This window comes from Centrocercus urophasianus, unplaced genomic scaffold (genome assembly GCF_019232065.1).
Source record: "Centrocercus urophasianus isolate 14NV4802_14NV808 unplaced genomic scaffold, USGS_Curo_1.0 seq_13, whole genome shotgun sequence".
In the NCBI taxonomy this organism is placed as follows: Eukaryota; Metazoa; Chordata; class Aves; order Galliformes; family Phasianidae; genus Centrocercus; species Centrocercus urophasianus.
In genome coordinates, this window is record NW_024884475.1 from 31,715,396 (window position 1) to 31,734,717 (window position 19,322).

General features: G+C 37.3%; 1 protein-coding gene across 1 annotated transcript in view; it reads right to left on the reverse strand.

The window, feature by feature from the left end:
• Positions 1 to 19,322, reverse strand: part of BMPR1B (bone morphogenetic protein receptor type 1B) — a 232,785-nt gene that overhangs the window by 124,762 nt on the left and 88,701 nt on the right. The window contains exon 2 of the mRNA XM_042812107.1: positions 18,697 to 18,755. The gene's annotated coding sequence lies outside the window, so the exon portion shown is untranslated. The remainder of the gene's footprint in view (positions 1 to 18,696; positions 18,756 to 19,322) is intronic.

Here is a 19,322-nt window from a genome sequence, read left to right on the forward strand (position 1 = left end):
TCATATTGGCCAAGGCCACATCCAACCTGGTCTTGAACATCTCCGGGGATGAGACATCCACAACCTCTCTGGGCAACCCGTTCCAGCATCACACCAAGAAATTTGATGACGCATCTTTGCTTCATACATACTTCCATTTCAGGCGCCATTTTGCCAGACTGCCCACTCTGATGCCATCTATGATATGGCAAGAAAAGATAAAGGAATATTTGCAGAAAAGTTCAGCCTGTACTGCCATACCACCAACATCCACCTCTGACATAACAGGCCAATATAATAAAGTAGGAGGCATTACTTTTGGATCTGCCCTCAAAGTTGTTGGCATGTTAATTTGGAAAAGACTACACCATTAATGTGAAAAAGTTAATGTGAAAAAGACTACATCATTTTCTTGATTACAGCCATCCATGATACAGATTTGCCACATCTGAAGAACTACAGGGCGCAACAGGATGCTCACTCTGTGACTTATGTGGGTCATACTGTGACTTGAGAACAGCTTTCCTCCAAACACAATCTGAGGATCAAAGCCTACAAAATGCCGGGTCTACTCAACCAACAACACACTCGAAACAGGGGCTGCAGAACCTAATGTTTTGCATTTGGCTGGCATAAACATGCATTCCTTGTAGAATAATGAATACATGTGTAATACAGGGTACAGCATGAACATTTTACGAGCATGGCCAGGGGAGTCATACCTCTTAGCTGAACTAGCTGGGAGGGCAATGGGTGAGAAGGGAACACTGAACGCACAGCGGGTCCCATCAGAGACCTGTTATTCACTGTTCTCCACTATATTCCCATTTATAGCCATGCTCCCACCCTTTCAGCACACTGTTGCTTACCTTTGGCTCTAAGGTTCTTTGTTTCCAAGTAATAAATACTTTGGGCTCCAGGGAGCAGACAGGAAGATCATACATGACTCCAAAAAAAGTTTACTGTTGCTAGATTATTGTAAGTGCTTATTCACTATTAGCTGAAATGGTATTGACTGTACACTTAATAAATAGGCTATTTGTTCTTTTCAACTGAAGCAATACTGAAACGGGACTTCTGAAGAGAAGACCATTAAAAATATAAAGACATCACACAGCAAGCAATTTGGGGAATGTGGTTTCACTTTTCTGTTCATCCCAAGACAATCAACAAATGCTGCGTCAATAAAAATGCTGTTACTTGAATAAAAATTGACTGTAGGCCATTTATACACCGTAAGAGCAACCTCGCCATTTCCAAGAAATGAGGCACTAATGCAAATTATAACCATATTAGCATAGTTTTATAATACAAAGTAATCATTTTGCTCCTCTTCGGACAAATAAGGCAGCCTTGGATCTACCAGGGAATATGCTGCCCTGAAGCACTAAGCCAACGAACTCTGTGAAGAGCCCACTTTGCTGCAAACCACCAGCAAGTTGTCAGAGTGGAAGCTACAAGGGAGTTATAAGGTTATAAGGCTGAATGTTTTTTTCTCCTTATTTTTAATTTTGCTTAAAAGAGGAAAATATTCCATTTTAAAACTTCTAAAGTTCTAAGCCAGCCTATTTATACGCTACTTGATGATCACAAACTTTTTGTGACTTAATGCGCTGCTTTTAAGACAGCACTTTATAAACTATGTGCAACATAACTGTCACTTAACGCTGTCAAGAAGGAAAAATATAAAAATTCAAACTGCTTACAAAAATAGAATCATAACATAGGCATATTGTACTGGAGGAAGACAATAACTGAGAGAAAAGCAGAAAGAGTCAAAATATGTAATAGTAAACAATTATATAACAAAGAAAAAAAAAGAAGAGGAAAAGGAAACAAAACAAAAAAAAAAGGAGAAAAATAAAAAGTTAAAAAATAAAGAAAAGGAAAGAAAAATAGAAAAATTACCACCAATGAATAGTAAATAGGAGTAGTTAATCTGCAAGGTTCCCAATGAGAAAAAGTACTATGTATGTCAGAAATAATACTGAAGTAATTCTTCATTCCAATGATAAAAGCCGTTGTATCTTGTCAATAATTTCCAATTATGATATAAAAATAACCCAATTCACTAGAATACTCAAATTTCCCATGTGACGCATTTGTGTCACTAAGATGATTCTAAAGAAATCTTACACAAGGCTTGTACTCCAGCAGAGTAAAACAATATCTTTAACTGGTGAAGGCTAAATAAACATGACACGTGTTTAGGAATGCCTGCTTATTTATGATGTTGTGCACTAGTGACTTTATAGCACAAATGAGAACATTACAAACAATTCCAGAGTTCTGCAGTCCAATGTCTTTTTTCCTAACTTTATAGAAAAAAATATTAGGAACAGCAAGGTCAAAAAGCAGTGTAAATTTAAGCTATAATTATTTTACATGCGTGATTTTCATTCATTTTATATTTACAAGATTGTTTACTTAAATGTACTGAAGTTTTGTCTTCTGTGGCAAAGTTTCTGAGCAGTGAGGGAGAATAAAATATGTTATTTTTCCACAAACACATATCTCATAGACGTCTTATAGGTACCTCATGTTCCTCCTGATGCTGGACTTCCCCATACAGCTGGATACCAGCACTCTCAGCTGGATGCCTGATGCTGGACAGCTACAGTACTCATGGTAGAAGCAAAAACAGAGGTAATTATATGCAGTGAATTGGACTTGTTTAAATCAGACTAAATATTTGGCTTAGAGTCAAATTCCTTCTAAAACACATATTGCAGGCATATGTATGATAGAAGAGTTCACTGGAGGAGAAATATAAAATAAATAGGACTCCAATACATGGGCAGAACAAACTAACTCCTTAAGTGTTTCTCAGACAAGTGTAATTGATTTATTTCTTGCAATCCTATATAACTTACTTTTCTTGAAGAGTTAGTTATTGCAATTGGTATCTTTCAAATACATGTGGGAATATTTGTTATTCTGAATTCTTTAGTTATACTTTAGTCTGGCATCTTCCTTTTCTTCACAAAATCTAAACATTATCACATATAGTGTAATGCAAAAGTCTTCCCATTTAAAATTTAGTGCAACTGGGTCAGATGTTTTCTTTGTTCGTGCCAGCAGAAATCCCATGTTCATTCTGCTTCCAATGACAGTTACAGAAATATAGTTTGTTCCAGACTTAACACCAACTCTTTTATTACCTCCTGGTGAATCATGTCAGCAACACCAAACCTTCACAGCAAATTTTCATATTTCCAAGGTCTCACACTTATGTTCCCTGGCTAGTCAAGATACGAAATGCAGAAGGAACATGAGCATGCTGAGTCTAACCTTGATGTGGAATCTGAATGGGGTTCAAAACTTGTACACGGGATTCCTTAACCTGTTTACAGGTAGCCATTGATCCATGACATGGGAAACCTGGAAACGGAGAAGCACTACCAACTTGTATTCTGCTTTTTATTACAAAACAACTCACTGCTTGGTGGTCACAGATCCTCCCAGCCAGAACAGTGACTTCTCTCGGGCTAACATTAATATGAACAAAATGATTCATCATGTTAAATTATGAAAACAACACATCAAATACATTTACACTTGCACTTGTGCCTATTGCCTCTTAACCCATCACTACACACCACTGAGCAGAGCCTGGGTCTGCCTTCTTTACTTCGCCTTTTCATGCCACGGAAAATTCCTCTCATTAGTCAAAAATTCATGTAATAATTTCATTTTCCAATCCAAAGCAGCTTTCAATCCATTGTTTTTAGTCATTTAGACAAAGTTAAAAAAAAAAAAAAAAAAAAAAAAAAAAAAAAATAATGTTACAAACATAGGGCAGATGGGCATGTGACTAACGAAACTACCAAAATAAGCTTAAAAAGACATTGAAAATACATCTGTTTTAAAACACTGGACTAGACACGAGTAAAAAGAACTGTACTAAGTAGTTCTTTGACAAAAGATCATCATTCAGTCAGTCAGTTACGGATGTTTCCATAGTTATTCTGTCTTGGAATTGTTTCCTGTCACTATTCACATGTTTTTTGGCAAATGCTAGCTTGTAATGATTAAGAGCCCATGTATCTAAGTGCTAAATTATGAAAATGAAACTTCAAAGCTTGAGAAATTATTGGCCATTTCCCTTAAAAAAATGTTGTTTAAAAATTCCCTGCTTTTTGCCTCAATCCCTTCCAAAACCTGATCTGCTGGCTACTAGCTGAAAAAAAAATAAGCAATAAGGGAAATGCTGTTCTGAACCCTGCTCCATGCAGTTGCAAACTGACTTTATGGCTGCACAGCAAGGGCACACAACATGTGGCAAGAAAGCCAATTATGTCACACGGGTTTATAAAATGCAGCCAACCACCATCCATCTTCCTGTAACTACACATCTGATTAACTGTATGTATTGCTTGTTAACACAAACAAGAAAATTTTGCACAGCCTTCCAGGAAACTGGAAACCTAGCAAAGCCTGGCTATGCTCTTTCTTGTAAAGGAAAAAAAAAAAATAAATAAAAATAAAAATTCATAGACTCTCTCTTCCACAATCAATTTCTAGTTTTCTTTCAGAAGCTTTGGGGAAACCAGTCTCAGGGTGATTTCGCATTAATATTTCACATATACTTTCTGGGAAATGTTCAGGCTGCAGGAGCCAAGAAAGAAATTGAGCACTCTGAAGTTGGTGGTCAAAAGGTTTAGAACAAAAACAGTCACCTGGGAGCAAGAAAAGCAGCATTTTCTCACAGATAGAAAATAAAGGAATAAAATACATACATGAAAAGAGAACATCCTAAAAATTACATGCAATTCAATCACGTTGTCTAGAAAAATACTGTATTTTTTGTTCAGATGTAAGATAACTTAAATAAATAAATAAACATAACGCCTTACACTTTGTAACCATGAGATCTGAGACAGATAAATAATTTTAGTCATAATAGCTAGTGATAGGAAGGTGTTTGGAGTTACTTTGTCCTCTTTCAATGAAGGAATGATAGAGTCCAATAGACAAACGTCAGATACTTAATGCAATCTAAACCAGAAGGTTGCAAGCCGCCAGAAAATGCCACTGATTAGATAACATGTGACTCACTGAACTAACATTAGACAAAAGCAGTTCCATCTCTTCCTAAAAAACAAACAAACAAAAAAACAGCAAAACAAAACAAAAAACAGAGTAGATAAAAAGAGAGAGGGACATGAAGGACATGGCAGAAGAACAGAGAAGCTCTTGAATTAAAAAAGATGCCTGTGAGGAGGAATTATGCACCCAAGGCACCTGAAGAATCAGGAAAAATCCCAAACTAAGAGGAGGAAAGGATGTCTAGGGAATGAGTACATTATTCACAACAGAAGAAAAGGGGCCTGAAAACAAGGGTATGCAAGGAGTCTCCAGCACACATGGATACAAAATGTTGTGAGGATGCATAAGGAAGGGTTCTGAGAAAAGGAATCATTCCAAAAACTTTCTGGAGAACAAAAGTTTCTTGAAGTGTTTGCAAAGTGCAAATACTAAGAAGTAGAATTATAGTACGTGTACTAAGGTTTCCCAAAGTTCACATTCTTTGTAGCAACTAGAGACGAGCCGCGCCTTGTAATATATGCGGATAAGAAAAATAGAATTTTGCTGAAGCAGAGAAATGAACCTAATTTACCACCCCCCAAAAAATAAGCATTTGTCAAGGGGATGGTGCTGTGCACGAAGACAGAAAAAAGAAATCCTTTTGCAAAATTCTGAAAAGTTACAAAGAACATAGGCTGTATTTCCTTTCAGCTTACTGAAGCAAACAGATCTAGAGAATTTCATTTTGTGACACGACAATGCTCAAAGTAGTTAAGTAGAAACCAGAGTGCAATTAAAAATATATATTTTGTTTTAGTGTTATTTGCAGCACTAAAGAAAAGATTCCACTTGATTCTCACTGCTTCTATATTTTTTTATTGCTGGAATTTTATCATTATAAAGCTATTTAGATTCAATAGGATGGCTTCCAAGTTCTTTACATAGGTAAAAAAAGAAAAACAAGAAAAAAGACATTATTTATTATTGGTATCCTAGATTTGGCAAAATTCAACTAGACTACAAGATGCATACATTAGAAATTAAGGCAATAGAGTGTCTTTGAATTACTACCACAGGTACCTCAAATTATACTCAGGGAGGCACAGTTTCAACATTCAGAGTCCCTGTGCACATTGCTGAAGCATAATTTACAGCAGACCTTCTACATTAAGCTTTCCTGGTGGTAGCTGTGTGTGTGTCTCATTATTTTTTCAAGAGATTTGGATAGCAGTGATTTGTCCTACATACACAGTCCTCACACATCACAGACTGTGTTAGTAATGATGGCCTCCTTATTCAGACTCTTCCTCCACTTTTTTTTTTTGTCCCTCTCCTTGGCTTTTCTCAGCCATACCTGCCAATTATTCGCACCTCATGTTTTTTGTTGTCGCTATATATATTAATCATATGTTTTACCTTTTGATTAGCCCTAAAGTATTCAGGCAGGTGGATTTCATGATATTTGTAGGTCCGTTCCAAGTGAACTATTTTGTTCTACTTGTATTCCAGCTACCAAGCAGTAATTCACACTATGTGTTCACTGCTTTTCTATTCCACTCCTGAGCCTCAATGGATGCTCTTTAATCAAAGCTTGAAAGCAAAACACTTGGCATTTGTCAAGTGGAGCGTGTGGATAGGTCTCCACATTTTAAGCTTTATTTTGGCTGCAAAATGATCTTCTAAACATGAATGGGGAATAAATATTACAGCTGGATTCTCACATTTGCAAGCAAGTAAACAATTTTGGATACCTCTTCAGCTGCAGAGAACTATGCCAAACTGTGGCTGATCACAGCAGCCAATAAGAACCAGACAAGGTGCAAAGACAGCATCAAGGCCAGGCTGCTTGCGGGAAGGTGAACAGCAATGGGAACATGATTGCTCCCACTATGGCAGAACTTGAAGTAGAAAGGACAGCTACCACCTTCTTTGCTACAACAGAAGGCTCCCTTGTTACAATGTGATAGGTGTTGGACTTTTTTCAAGTTTTTCACTTTTTACTTGGAGACAGTAAGATACTAAGATACTAAGAAGCATCTCCCTCATCTGCTCATCCCAGTCTCAAGGTAGCAAAGCCAAAAAGATTCCATCCAAAGGACCAGGGTAGGATGGGATTCAAAGCACGTAGCTTAGAGGACTCAGCATATCAGGGTCTGTTAGATGGTCAGCGTTGACAGATGTTAAGTCAAAATTCTTAATGATATTAAGGGATCTGAAGGAAAATGTGGACCAGTTCACAGCAACTGAGAGCAAACAAAGAATAAATTCCTCTTCCAGATACCAAAAAGTAATGGACACATAACACACCACAAAAAAGGTATCTGAGAAAATGCAGTTATAACATTTTGTTCCTCCACACTTTTCTTCCCACACTTATTTTTTAGTCTACCTAACATGCAAATATCCATCTTCATGTTTAAATCCATGTCTTCCTTAATCACTGCCTCTGAACAAAACAGGGAGCACAGCAGCTCAAGTATGCCTTGGCATAAAAGCACAGGATACATTTTTCAGGCCCTGGCCTCAAGTCTCGTGCCCCAGTCCAGCTCCTCAAGGAGACAGGACAACTCAGTCACACCTCATTCTACAGCAGGCTTGGAGCGCAGTCTGTTCCCTAGCTGCAGCAGCAGAAAGTGCCAGACTGCCTGAGAACTCCACAGCCACCCTGGCTTCAGCCTGCCATTAGTCTTCAGCAGCTAACAGGAATTAGTGTAGTACTGTGACTGTGGTGAAGACAGCAAAAACTACCAAACAAAGGTTACTGATGAGCTTGCGACTGAGCTTCTTCATTTTAATAACATTTATTGCTCCAAATGAGGCTATTCCTACCAAGAATGATACAAGAACTACAGCGAACATGCATGGTCCAGAAAGCAGTAACCACTCTGAACATGGTAGTGTATGTTATGCCAAGGAAACCCAGGCAAAACATAGCTCAAGAACAGCAGATAAACACTAAATCCCAGTAAGCAGGTTTATATGGGACTGGGGGAAAGGCCACAGTCCTACAGATGCTGCTTCCAGTGCTCCATGGGGGCTCATGCCCTCAAGTACCCACACAGTCTTTGGCACTACGGCCAAACTCATCCCTTTGAATTTAGAACCTCAGTGAATCCAAAACCAGCATTTATTCTCATATACAGTGCAAGAAAGCTGAGTACAACTACAGATTCCCCAGTCCCACCCTACAGCAAAGAGTATTCTTTGTATTCTTCTCTCCTCTATCTGATAGCCCACTGGTACACAGTATAGTTCCTGAAAGTCATTCTATAAGCTGTTTTCCCTCAGACTGTAGCAATAAAACTATACAACACTATAAACATTTTCCGCATTTGACTCCAAGATTTTTGGCGCACTAGGTGGAAACACTGCTCCTTTTGTTTTTTATGTTACAGCAGACCCCTTTAGACTCACTTTCCATCAAGACACCAAATATTTTTGTCTTCTATTTTGTGTCTGGTGGGTCCTTTCTAAAATCAGGCAAGAGACTTTTGAGCAGCCACTGGTTGAGCGTCATGGCACATCACAAATCAGACCCATTAAAAAGCAGGGGGATGCCCAGGGAAGGACTTTCTCTTCTGTAACCCTTCCAGAACATAGGCTGGCCAAACAAGCAAGATTAGAACTAACAGGAGATAGGGATGTACATCTCACAAGCAGCAAGGAGGAAAAAGATCCCACAAAGGGCAAATTTTCCTTTTTAGTGCAAAGTTCAAAGCAGAGAAAAGCCATCAACTCTCTGCTGAATATTATCAGTCTGAGTAGTCATCTTTGTACAGGAACATTTTCTCTACTGCCCATAGGGAGGACCCAATGTCTAAGAAGTGCAGGGCAGGTAAAGCACGAGCAAAGTTACAAGAAATTCAACAAAACATCATGCCCATGCAACAGCTGGCTCCCCTACTAGCAGGGCCAACAAGAATGCTAACGTTTCAGTCAAGGAGAAGCAATGTATTTCCTTAGAGCAACGGATCAGTTGGAAAACAGACAAGCTTTTGGGCACAGAAAGTCTTTCTTCCACAGACTTGAATAAAGGCTTGGTTGCCTGAAAGTCTGTGTTTTTTTCTTAGCTAGAATGATAAATCTAATAAAAAATATTACCTCTTCCTAAAAACCCTGTCCTGATTAACACAGAGACACTATGACTTTTTGTTGTAATGATGCCTTGCAGTATTGACTTTTGTTCAGAAACTTTTTGTTTAACAGGCGTCAATTTATTTCACAATGAACAGGCTACTGGTTTTAAAGGCAACCACTGATTACAAAGCGTTATCAAATCAATCTCACTCACAGAAGATTTTTAATAGGACTAATGAGATCAACCTCCACAGATTCTCCCCTATATTATGGTAACACTGACAGACTGATAAGTACTGAACTTGGCAAGTGGTACTCCAACACATGCTACTCCCTAAAGGACTTATCATGAGGAACATACTTATATAGCAGAGAAACATTCACAGAAAGAAAGCCTTTCAAATGCTGTGGGCCTTCCTATCTTACATATTTTGATTGTTTCTGACAGAAAAGGTGAAACAGTTGACTGACATGCTTCATGCTCAGGGAATGTAACCAGGATGTGCAATAAATATCTGAAGATGTACATTTGTCTAAAATATAGTTTTTCTTTTCAGAGTCCATTATTAGCTTAGGTACAAATCTAATTGATAAACGCTGTACTGTAACATGAGAAAAACAATTTACTAGCATTAATTTATAGAATGAATGTACTGAATTTAAAAACTTTTCATTGCCATTTCCTCTCACTCAAACATGCTTTCATTAGCAAAGCCATTTCAGTTTAATCCTTCTAAGAGGGCTCTCAATTGGAAAAAGACAGGTAATTCTTCAGTGAAGTACATTTTTGGGGAACATTCTCTTACCAAGATACATTGAGTTTTATTTCAGAGTTCTAAACAGCAAAACATAAAACATCCTTCATGAAAGGCAGGACATTTATTTTCCAGATCTCTTCATATTCAGATTACAAACACATGAGCTATATTTGATTCAGTGATGGAACATAGATTGAATATATTAATTTTCATGGAATTCCTCCATAATTTTGCTTTGCCTTATAGATCAAACAGATGCAATTGTTACCACTGAACAACTTCATGCTCTATATACTGTAAGTTATAACTAATGCATAATCCTTTTCCATAGTAAAATGTATTATTCACTTGAGGATGGCTGAAGAGACTTTCATTTTTAAAAACAAAAAGATAAAAATATATTTTTTTAGATAAAACTTTTGTAGGCTAGCTAGTATTTACTTATAACATGTATTTAAAATCTAAAAATTAAAATCTAAAGTCTTAAAATTTATATTTATGCAAATAACAATTACTCTCTGAAACAATTTGGGGGGAGGAATGAACAAACAGTTCCGTAACGAAGTTTATTTACTGATAAGAACTAGTTCAAAACTTTGTTTTACACCACATATAAGCCATAAGTGCAATGCCAGAAAGCAAAACTTCCTAAAACAATATGGAATTAAAGAAAGGGGAAGGAAAAAATTATTTTCTGCACTTAGCACAGGTAGGTGACTGCAAATTTCTGTGTATTCATGAACTTTAGTCTAATGACAATGATTTGAGATATTTCCTCAAGGCAGAAGAGTAATGATAAAAAACCATAATCTGAAAATATTTTGTGTAACATGGTGTTTCTTCATTTGCTTTCTAATAGTCTGTTAAAAAAAAACCACAAAAATTAGATTTTGTTCTACTAGACATCTGATTTTTTTTTCATTTCTTCCAATTTTAATAAGAGAATGATAAGAAGAGCCTTCATAAGATATTTACATTTAGAATGAAACTGGAATTTTTCTAATCATACCATCCATACCATCAAAAATAGGAACGTTTTTAAAGTGTCCTCCTACCCAGAGTATTGTTTGGCACAAAAGCCATAGTAATGGACACCAAACATTAGTCACTGGGTACAACAGAGTGTCAAATGTTTAAAAGAATAACTTCTTTTCGGTAGGCAGCCACCTCATGTTTCACCTCCTGAATTACTCTTTCTGCATTTACAAATCAGAAGGTAATTTCCATATGTTTTGCTTTATTGAATATTAGTATTACATCTGCTTTAGGATACGTTTGTAGAAAAGTCAGGCACCTTTTGTAAGGTTCCTCTTAGATAACAAGAATGGTTTGTAACTGATAAACCCCAGAAGGCATTGAAGTTATTTTTTTTTATGAAATTATTTCTCTATATGCAGCCACAAAATGGGCATCATTTGATTAATACCATAGACAGGAACAATATACTCCTTATCTAGCTTCATGTTGCAAGGTTAGCATTGATTTTCTCTTAGTATCTTCAGCTGTCTCAGAACCACCTACCTGGTGTACAAGCAATCCCTCTGCATCATGGAGACATGAGAGGCACTTAGCTGCTGGATCTTCTTCCACACAAAGAAAGCATTGCAAAAGACAGCTAAGGTAACAGCATTAATTGATTGTCTATCTTTTTGTGGCCATGTTCCTCCACGAGGCTTGGCAAGTCTGTGAGCCAGGTCATGCCCCAATCAGGCTACTGGTCACTGAACAGCAATTGCCAGTGGTTGTCTCCTTACTCCAGGCGTCAGGTGGATCGAGGTGAGACATGAGCTAGTTGATCAGTAAGCATCTTGCTGCTCTGTGTAGCACTGCAGCTGTCTATCTAGGGACATGTCAAGGGGGTGTTTTGAATATACTTTCTATTTTTGTCACATTAAATGCAGATATTGTTTACTGGAACACAGAGACCCAAGTTCAGTTCATGCATATCACCAACAAGATACCGAGACTCCAGTCGAGGCATCCCAGACAAAATGCACTACAACAATATGAGCGCCTGTATCCTCTGCCACCTTTACTTAGAAGGAGTGATAGGAAATTAGACATAACAGTGATAGCAACAAATTCCTAGTTTTATTCAGTATTACAGCCTCTCCATAAAGTGGCCTCCATGGCATCAATGAACTCTAGATGCACAGAGAAACAGTGAAGCAAGTCTCCTTGACCTGAACTATAAGAATTGACAAGAATTTTAAAACCTCTACATGCAGTCAACATAATAATGATATTTAGGAAAAAAAAAAAAAGACTACAGTAACATACTTCACACAAATTGCCTTCTGGGCCTGGAAGCTGAGTACAACACTGTTTTTATCAACTTTAATGCACAGTTTGGGTCAGAGGAGAGGCAGAAGGAAATGGGACCAACCTTTGACCAGTATGACAGCAGCATAAGTAATCCCTTATTGCATTATGAAACGATTCATACATGGGGACCTGTTACATTACTGGCCTGTTAACAGCATCACAGATCCTTACTTTTAACTTTTTTTCATTTTGTTCTACATTAGACAAGACTATTGCTGTCACTGGTAGAGAATGGAAAAGCTGTTACTGCTTTAATATAAAACACAGAAAAAAATACACAGCAGCTGTTCATATTTGCTAGGAAGGCTGTTATAATAATGACATCATGGAAAAAGGCTGGAATCTATTAAAATGAATCAGACAGGCAGGCCATTCAAATCCTTCAGACAATACACGTATACAAGTTGCACCATGTACCTTACATTAAAATAAAAACAAGCAAAGAGCAGAGTTCTTTAAAAAATATCATTCAGAACAGGCAACTAAAGTCATTTCATAGGTTTCCTTCAATAAATTACGTTTACTACTGGAACTATCCAATAAAGCAAAATACAAAAGCTACAGCCAGCTCACTCTCAAATAATCTCATTTTCACCTATGAAAGCATTTAAATCTTTATGAAATCACAGGCTTAAGCTACATAGGAGCTCTCTTACTGACAAAGGAGACAAAAGGTGATTTGCTTTTTTGCAGGGGTGGAGGTATGGGGGTCGGGGTGATATATTTTTCCTAAGAAGGGAATTAAAACACACAGTTAGAAGGTGCACAATCCAGGCCTCAGTTTGGCTGAAATCAGCTAAAATTACTGATCAGACATTCTAACTATGTGATGCTACTTTTGAGCCATGGCAAGTTTGCACATCTTCTGCAGCTTGTTTGCGTGCCTCTCCTCAATCTGAATAGAACAAGGCTTCCTCAAACATTATGCTTTCTCTTCTCTGGAGTATGTTAAAAAGAAAAAACGTTTATGGTGGAGAGCAGATAAATTTGGTAGTAATCTGCCTATCTGAACCACCAAATGTTGCCCCATTTCTGATAAGCTACACCTTACCCCCTAAGAATATCACCAGAAAGGATTTTCTGATGGTGCCATGAAAATGTTTGCCAAACCTGTTTGTTTGTTCCTGGCTCAGACTCTGTGATAATAGATGGAACTGTAACATTGTAAATTCCTGCTCTCTTTCCCCCTGGTTAAGAGACAGGCTCACAGCTAACTGGTGACTACTGAAACAAAACTAATCTTGAGAAGGCCTCAGAACAAAAAAATTGTACAGTAACACTCTATTGAATGTTACAGAACAAACACACGTGTGCAAGAGCAAAGCAGCAGCAAGGAGTTAGCCATTTTGCTTAAGGCTGTGTCCTGGCCCTCACCACTTTTCCACCCTGCCTGACCACCGCCATGCAAAGGGAGAAGCACAGACAGTGCAGCACATGCACAGCATGAGATGCTGGACACTCTTTGCCTGGCAACAGCTCCTGACCCAGTTGGAGGAGACTATCATAAGGCATAAAAGGCACTGCCAAACCCACAGCCAGCAGCGCTCAGCCCATTACATCCTCAACACTCTAGAAAGAGGTGAACAGACCCTCAGGACATCTTGGGATCTGCAGTGGTGACTTCTTTTAGTTTTTCTCCTTTCCTTCTTCCTCTCTCACTCATCCATCTTTTAGTAAATAAAAGCACGTCCTTGCTTCATCAACACATTTGCCGTATTCCGAGATTGCATTTGGAGGGACCGGGGTCAATATAACAAACCACAAGCCTCTTTGGCTTGCAACAGTATGCAATGGCACCTGGTTCAACATGCATATATTTCTGCTAATGCAAGATCATATTTTGACCCCACTTTTTAAATATTCAAGCCAACTTTAGCATATTGTGATGCTAGAAAAGTACAGAAAGAATGATCATGTTTAATCTTTTAAAGTCACAGGAGACATACACAGACCAAAATACAACAGATGCAAATAACACAGGCAGTTTTGAGAGCAAGAGCTGTATTCTCCAAGATGAGAAAACAGATCCTCAGCTCTACAGCAGCTGTGAACAGTGTGGAAAGCAGAGGTCCTACTTTCTCTCCTGTTTTACCAAAATACAATGAAGTCAACTACATATGATTTCAAATCTTGGATATTCTGAAATACACAGACAAGGCTACATGCAAAGTGAATATATTTTAGAAATAAGCATTCTAGATTTGAAATTGAGTAAATGTTAATATGACAGTCTTAAACTTCTTTTTCAAACTATCAAATTTTATACCTTATTATGTCAGTTATAGAATACCAGCAACAAACAAAATTAAGGAAAATATCTTGAGACTCCAAAAAAATGAATGTAGCTGCAAATTGGCTTAAAGTTATAACTATCGAGTCACCTGAAAATAAGTTTGATTACAGCCCTTGTCAGTTACACATATCACACAAGACATTGCACTCTATTAAACTGTATTGAAGACTGCAGCAACCATTTCTGCAGGATAGTTGCCAACCAGATTTCAAGATTTCTTTGTAAGGATTACTAGCAAACAAAAATTCAAATTGCTAATAATAAAAGAATATAAATTTACAGATACATTCATTTAACACTTTCTCCTGCAACTGGCTGCATACAAATCCCAGAGTCAACAAGCCTAGCTGCCAAATCAGATCCGCACTGTTTTGCTCACATTTCCAGATCTGCTAAAAGCAATAGGTTATATATGCAAGTAGCTCTATGTATTTAATTGAAAGTTCAAAAGATTTGAGCTAGAGGTGAGTAAAATGAGTTTGAATGCCTTATCTCAGGCACACATAGTATCCATAAATGATAACTATTACCGTATATAATAAAATAGTGCTAACACTTAAGATGAACATCCAGGGCACGCTTATAAACCATTCAGCAATTAATGCCCTTGTCTCATGCTTTCAATTTTTCAATTTTCAATAACTACTGAAGGTCACATGTTATGATGTCAGCTCAAATCTGGATTTCCAATTTCAGAAAGTTTAATTTTAAGTTACAATACTAAGATACATAATTAAAAACTGCTTTTATAAAGTCTCTGAGTTCTATAACAGGGTAAGATTATTCACTGCTACTAAAGTAGATTTCACATTTGAGTGCCACTTATTCAGCAAGCACACACCACTTGGATATATCTTCCAGCACATCAAACATGCCGTAATTGAAACATGCAAAAATAAGATTTATCAACACCGATATGCAACACAACACGCCAACACTTAGTACAGGGGTTTGTAGTCTGGGCCAACAGGAAATTAATTAACTCCCCAGAGCGCAATGCAAATTGAATCTGCCAAAAGGATTGAAGAGAAGGAAGAACAGGAGAACAGGAGTCTCCGAAAGAATTCTGAGCTGGAGGGAAATTATGGGAATATGATCCTTCAGAACTGATACGATGGAGATATTTCATGGGGTCTGGTGCTCAAGCATCATTCACTCTTTTATTCTCAGCAGACCAGAAGACTTCTCCCAATATACAAGTAGCATTTTTGAAAGACAGCTGAGTGGAGCTGACAGGTTGCCACCAAAGGTACTGCCCTTCTCCCCTCCCCTAGTTCTCCCCCTACAGTCCTGTCCTCACCCTCCCATTTCCCTTGGAATACCGCTTTTTTTTTTTTTTTTCCCCACAACCCTGCCTGTGACACCAGCTTACAAAGCTCATTCACATGGCAGCTACCTCCTCCTCCTTCCTCCACAACCTCCCTGGTCTTTCCTACCCAAAGCAAATAGAATTCAGGTGCTTTTTCTCCGTTAAGATAACTCTCTGTGGAACTACTAAAAGCCAGCTCAGGAATCGGGGTGGTTTCAAGCCCAGGCTATGGAACAACATTTTTCTGAACATTGCCAAGGTGATTCCACAATAATGGCTGCTTGCAGGGCTGGGGTTGGATATTCAGCTCTGCTGATGACTCATAAGGAATAAGAGGAACCAGGCACACCTTATCTCAGCTGTATTGGTTCCATGTGAAATATTAGCAGAAAAATCATTCCAGCTGTTGAAGTTATTAGGTTTAACATTATCATTAATAGTTGTTATTACATAATTTATTCTCTCCATGAAAGAAATACCTGTGGAATACCATGATTAAGCTTAAATCCTTCTCAAAGCAAAATCAAGCTCAAATGGGTTTCTCAGATGTACAATGCATGAAAGACCAGACCTATTATTACTGTAAAAGTCGATAATAAATGACAGGAAAAAGAAACAAGACTTAGTGCAGTATATTTATACACAGCCTTTGAAGTTCAACAGTTCCTATATTTGCAAAGCAATGACAGACAACAGCCATACAACACAGAGTTACTTCAACCTTTACAACAGAAGTGAGTTCAAAATGTAAACGGTCGCTAAAATTTGTTTGGTTTCAGTTGTGAGTGGTAAATTGTTAAAATGCTATTGTCAAAGACTGGACAGTCTTCTACAGCATTTTGAAATAATTTCAAGATTATCGTATCATCTGCAAGTTTAATGCAAAAAAGTAACTAAAAGGAACATTACAAAGAATTACACAGAACAAGTATGGACCTATTCACAGTTCTTTCTGTGCTCAACTTACTAGTGTATTTTCTTTCTAAAATGACTGAAGTGACCTAACTTACAATGCAAGATGTCAAAAATAACTCCTCATTCCAAGAAGCATTTTAAACATAGAATAACTCTACGACCTTCAGAAGACCCTCATTGTGAAGCAGTAAAGACATCTACATCTACAAAGATGTACAATCAAATGCAATGTCGATGTTCATGCAATTAAATTGGTAATATTACTTGCGTATTCTTTATTTCAAGCAGACAAGCGGACAAACAAGAATAATGAAGAAGCAGGGCCAGCATTTGTTATCTTACAGCTACACAGTGTAAACAAATCAGTAACCTTTAAAGGATTCAAAATAAGCTGCATTTTAAAAAGTTTATTGTAAAATGCAATATTTCTAAAATTTAGTTTAAAACCTACTTGAATACCTAACAAGAAAAAATAATCATTTTCCATAGCCAACGCAAGACAAAGATTTAGGAAACAACAGAAAAGCAATGGATTACTTTTAATGGTCTTAAAAATTTTGTAGAACTGATTTCTATAAAAATGAATATTAAAATTGAAAAGTTTGTCCTTAATTTCTATAACTTGTAAGCTTTGGAAGATAAGATAGCTTCTAGTGTTCTGAATACCTCCATGAACTAACTGGCACCTCAATGGTAACACATCCACTTTTATAAGAAAAGGCTTCAATTTTATTTCGAACTTAACAGGCATTCATTCTTCTCCTTTCAAAACCTAGGCACAAGTAACAAAGCACCAGAGCCTTATAAATTCCCCAACACCAAATGCAAATTAAGTCATGAAATTGCTCTAGGATATGTTCCAAGAATGCAAGCCCAAAGGAGTTTCAACGCAGTTTTTCTATTTCAGGCTCTTTATGATACTTCAGCAAGGTAACAGAATATTAAGGGGTCAAGAAGAGTTATCTATTTATGCAAAGATTTAATTATCCAATTTCAAAAACTTTCTGTATTGTGTTTACAAGCTTTAAGATGAGAAATATGTTTATAAGCAGTATAAACTGAAAAGATGGCAAAGGTTCTGCAGATCAAGCAGCTCAGAAAGTTTTAATTCCCTTGGAATGCCGCACTGAAAGTTTTAAACACTAACTTCATATGTTTTGCAAATGGCTATCATACTAGTGGATTTTTCTCTTACTCATAAATACATGAACTGCTCACTCGCATTGTACTAGTCTGTATTAGAAGTAAAAATACGCACAATTCCCTTCCCATTATGTGAGAAATGTGAGAAAGTATAAAGACTTACGTTTTATGTCAGCTGTAGGTATGCGCCATTACATGGCCATCTCCAGCAAATTGGGACTGTTCCCATAACAAAAAAAATATTTAATCTTTCAACAGTTGTCTTGAAAATGCCTGAATTCTTATGCACAAAGCAGGCATTTTAACAGATTGTATAAACAAAGAGCTGCTGATTTTTCGCTCTGCAGAGCTACTGCTTGTTTATCCCAGGGGAGACATCAGTCAAACAAGGACAACTTCAGTTACTGGACTTGCTATTATTTAGCAACAATCCCTAGGGGACTAAGAACAGTTCCTGAACACAAAGTTTGAGTCCACCAAAGCTCCCCAAAACATAAGAGAGAGACTACAACAAAAAATCTGCACAGTCATTTTGCTAAAACCTGGTATCAGAAAGCTACCCATGACGCACCTTCTCAGCCCACTCTCATTTTTCTGTCCGAAGACAGCTCTTTACCATTCCTTCCTCAAAAGATATGCTAGGTACAAAGCACTCAAAATAGTAAAACCATCCAAAAGTGTATATCTGTGTCTTTTACAAGTAGTCTGTTTTCTACAGCTTGCACCACTTTCAACGCATCTCAAGTGACTTTTCTTCAGCTTTTCAAAGCCTAGATCACAAACAGTAACTACTCTCTGTGTTCAGTTAATGTTGGCAATATTTTTCTTTCTTAAGTCCACATTTGTTTAAAAATGAGTTCTGTCCTTACCTGAAGATCTCAATTTTCAAGAAATCTTTGTCTTGTAGCCTAAGTAAAACGGGTGTAACCTATAATAGAACAGAAGGATATATCAATTACATCAACTTTTAACATGAGCGTTGTAATTCAATCACATATGAGAAAACTGACAGCTAATTTTTTTGTTACTATGCCGTGGCATGACTTTTACATGTGAGTTATGCCAAGTAGCAATTCTTCGGCAAGAACTGTACAATATCACATACTGACTCACTAGTAAGAAGTACCTCTTTCCTTCTCTAGCATTTCTGTTCAAACACAAAGATGCAAGCTTTGATCTACCTCTACATATTACTCCTAATGACTGTGTCGTGGTTAGATTAAACAATTAAGATCCCGCTAACATCCTATTTCTTGTTACTAAACAACCCAATCAATTGAATTAGGCACTTGGGGAAGAGGTACATGATTGGGCCCAGATGCACTCAAATCCCATCTAACAAACCCATCAGTAAAAACAAGCAAAAATGTTTGCTTAAAGTATAGATCTAATTTCATCCTAGAGAATAATCAGTAAAACCTAATTATTAATTAGCATCCTGAAATGTGGCTAAACAAAACACTATTGGCAGCAGTTTCTATCCACTAGTTTCTCC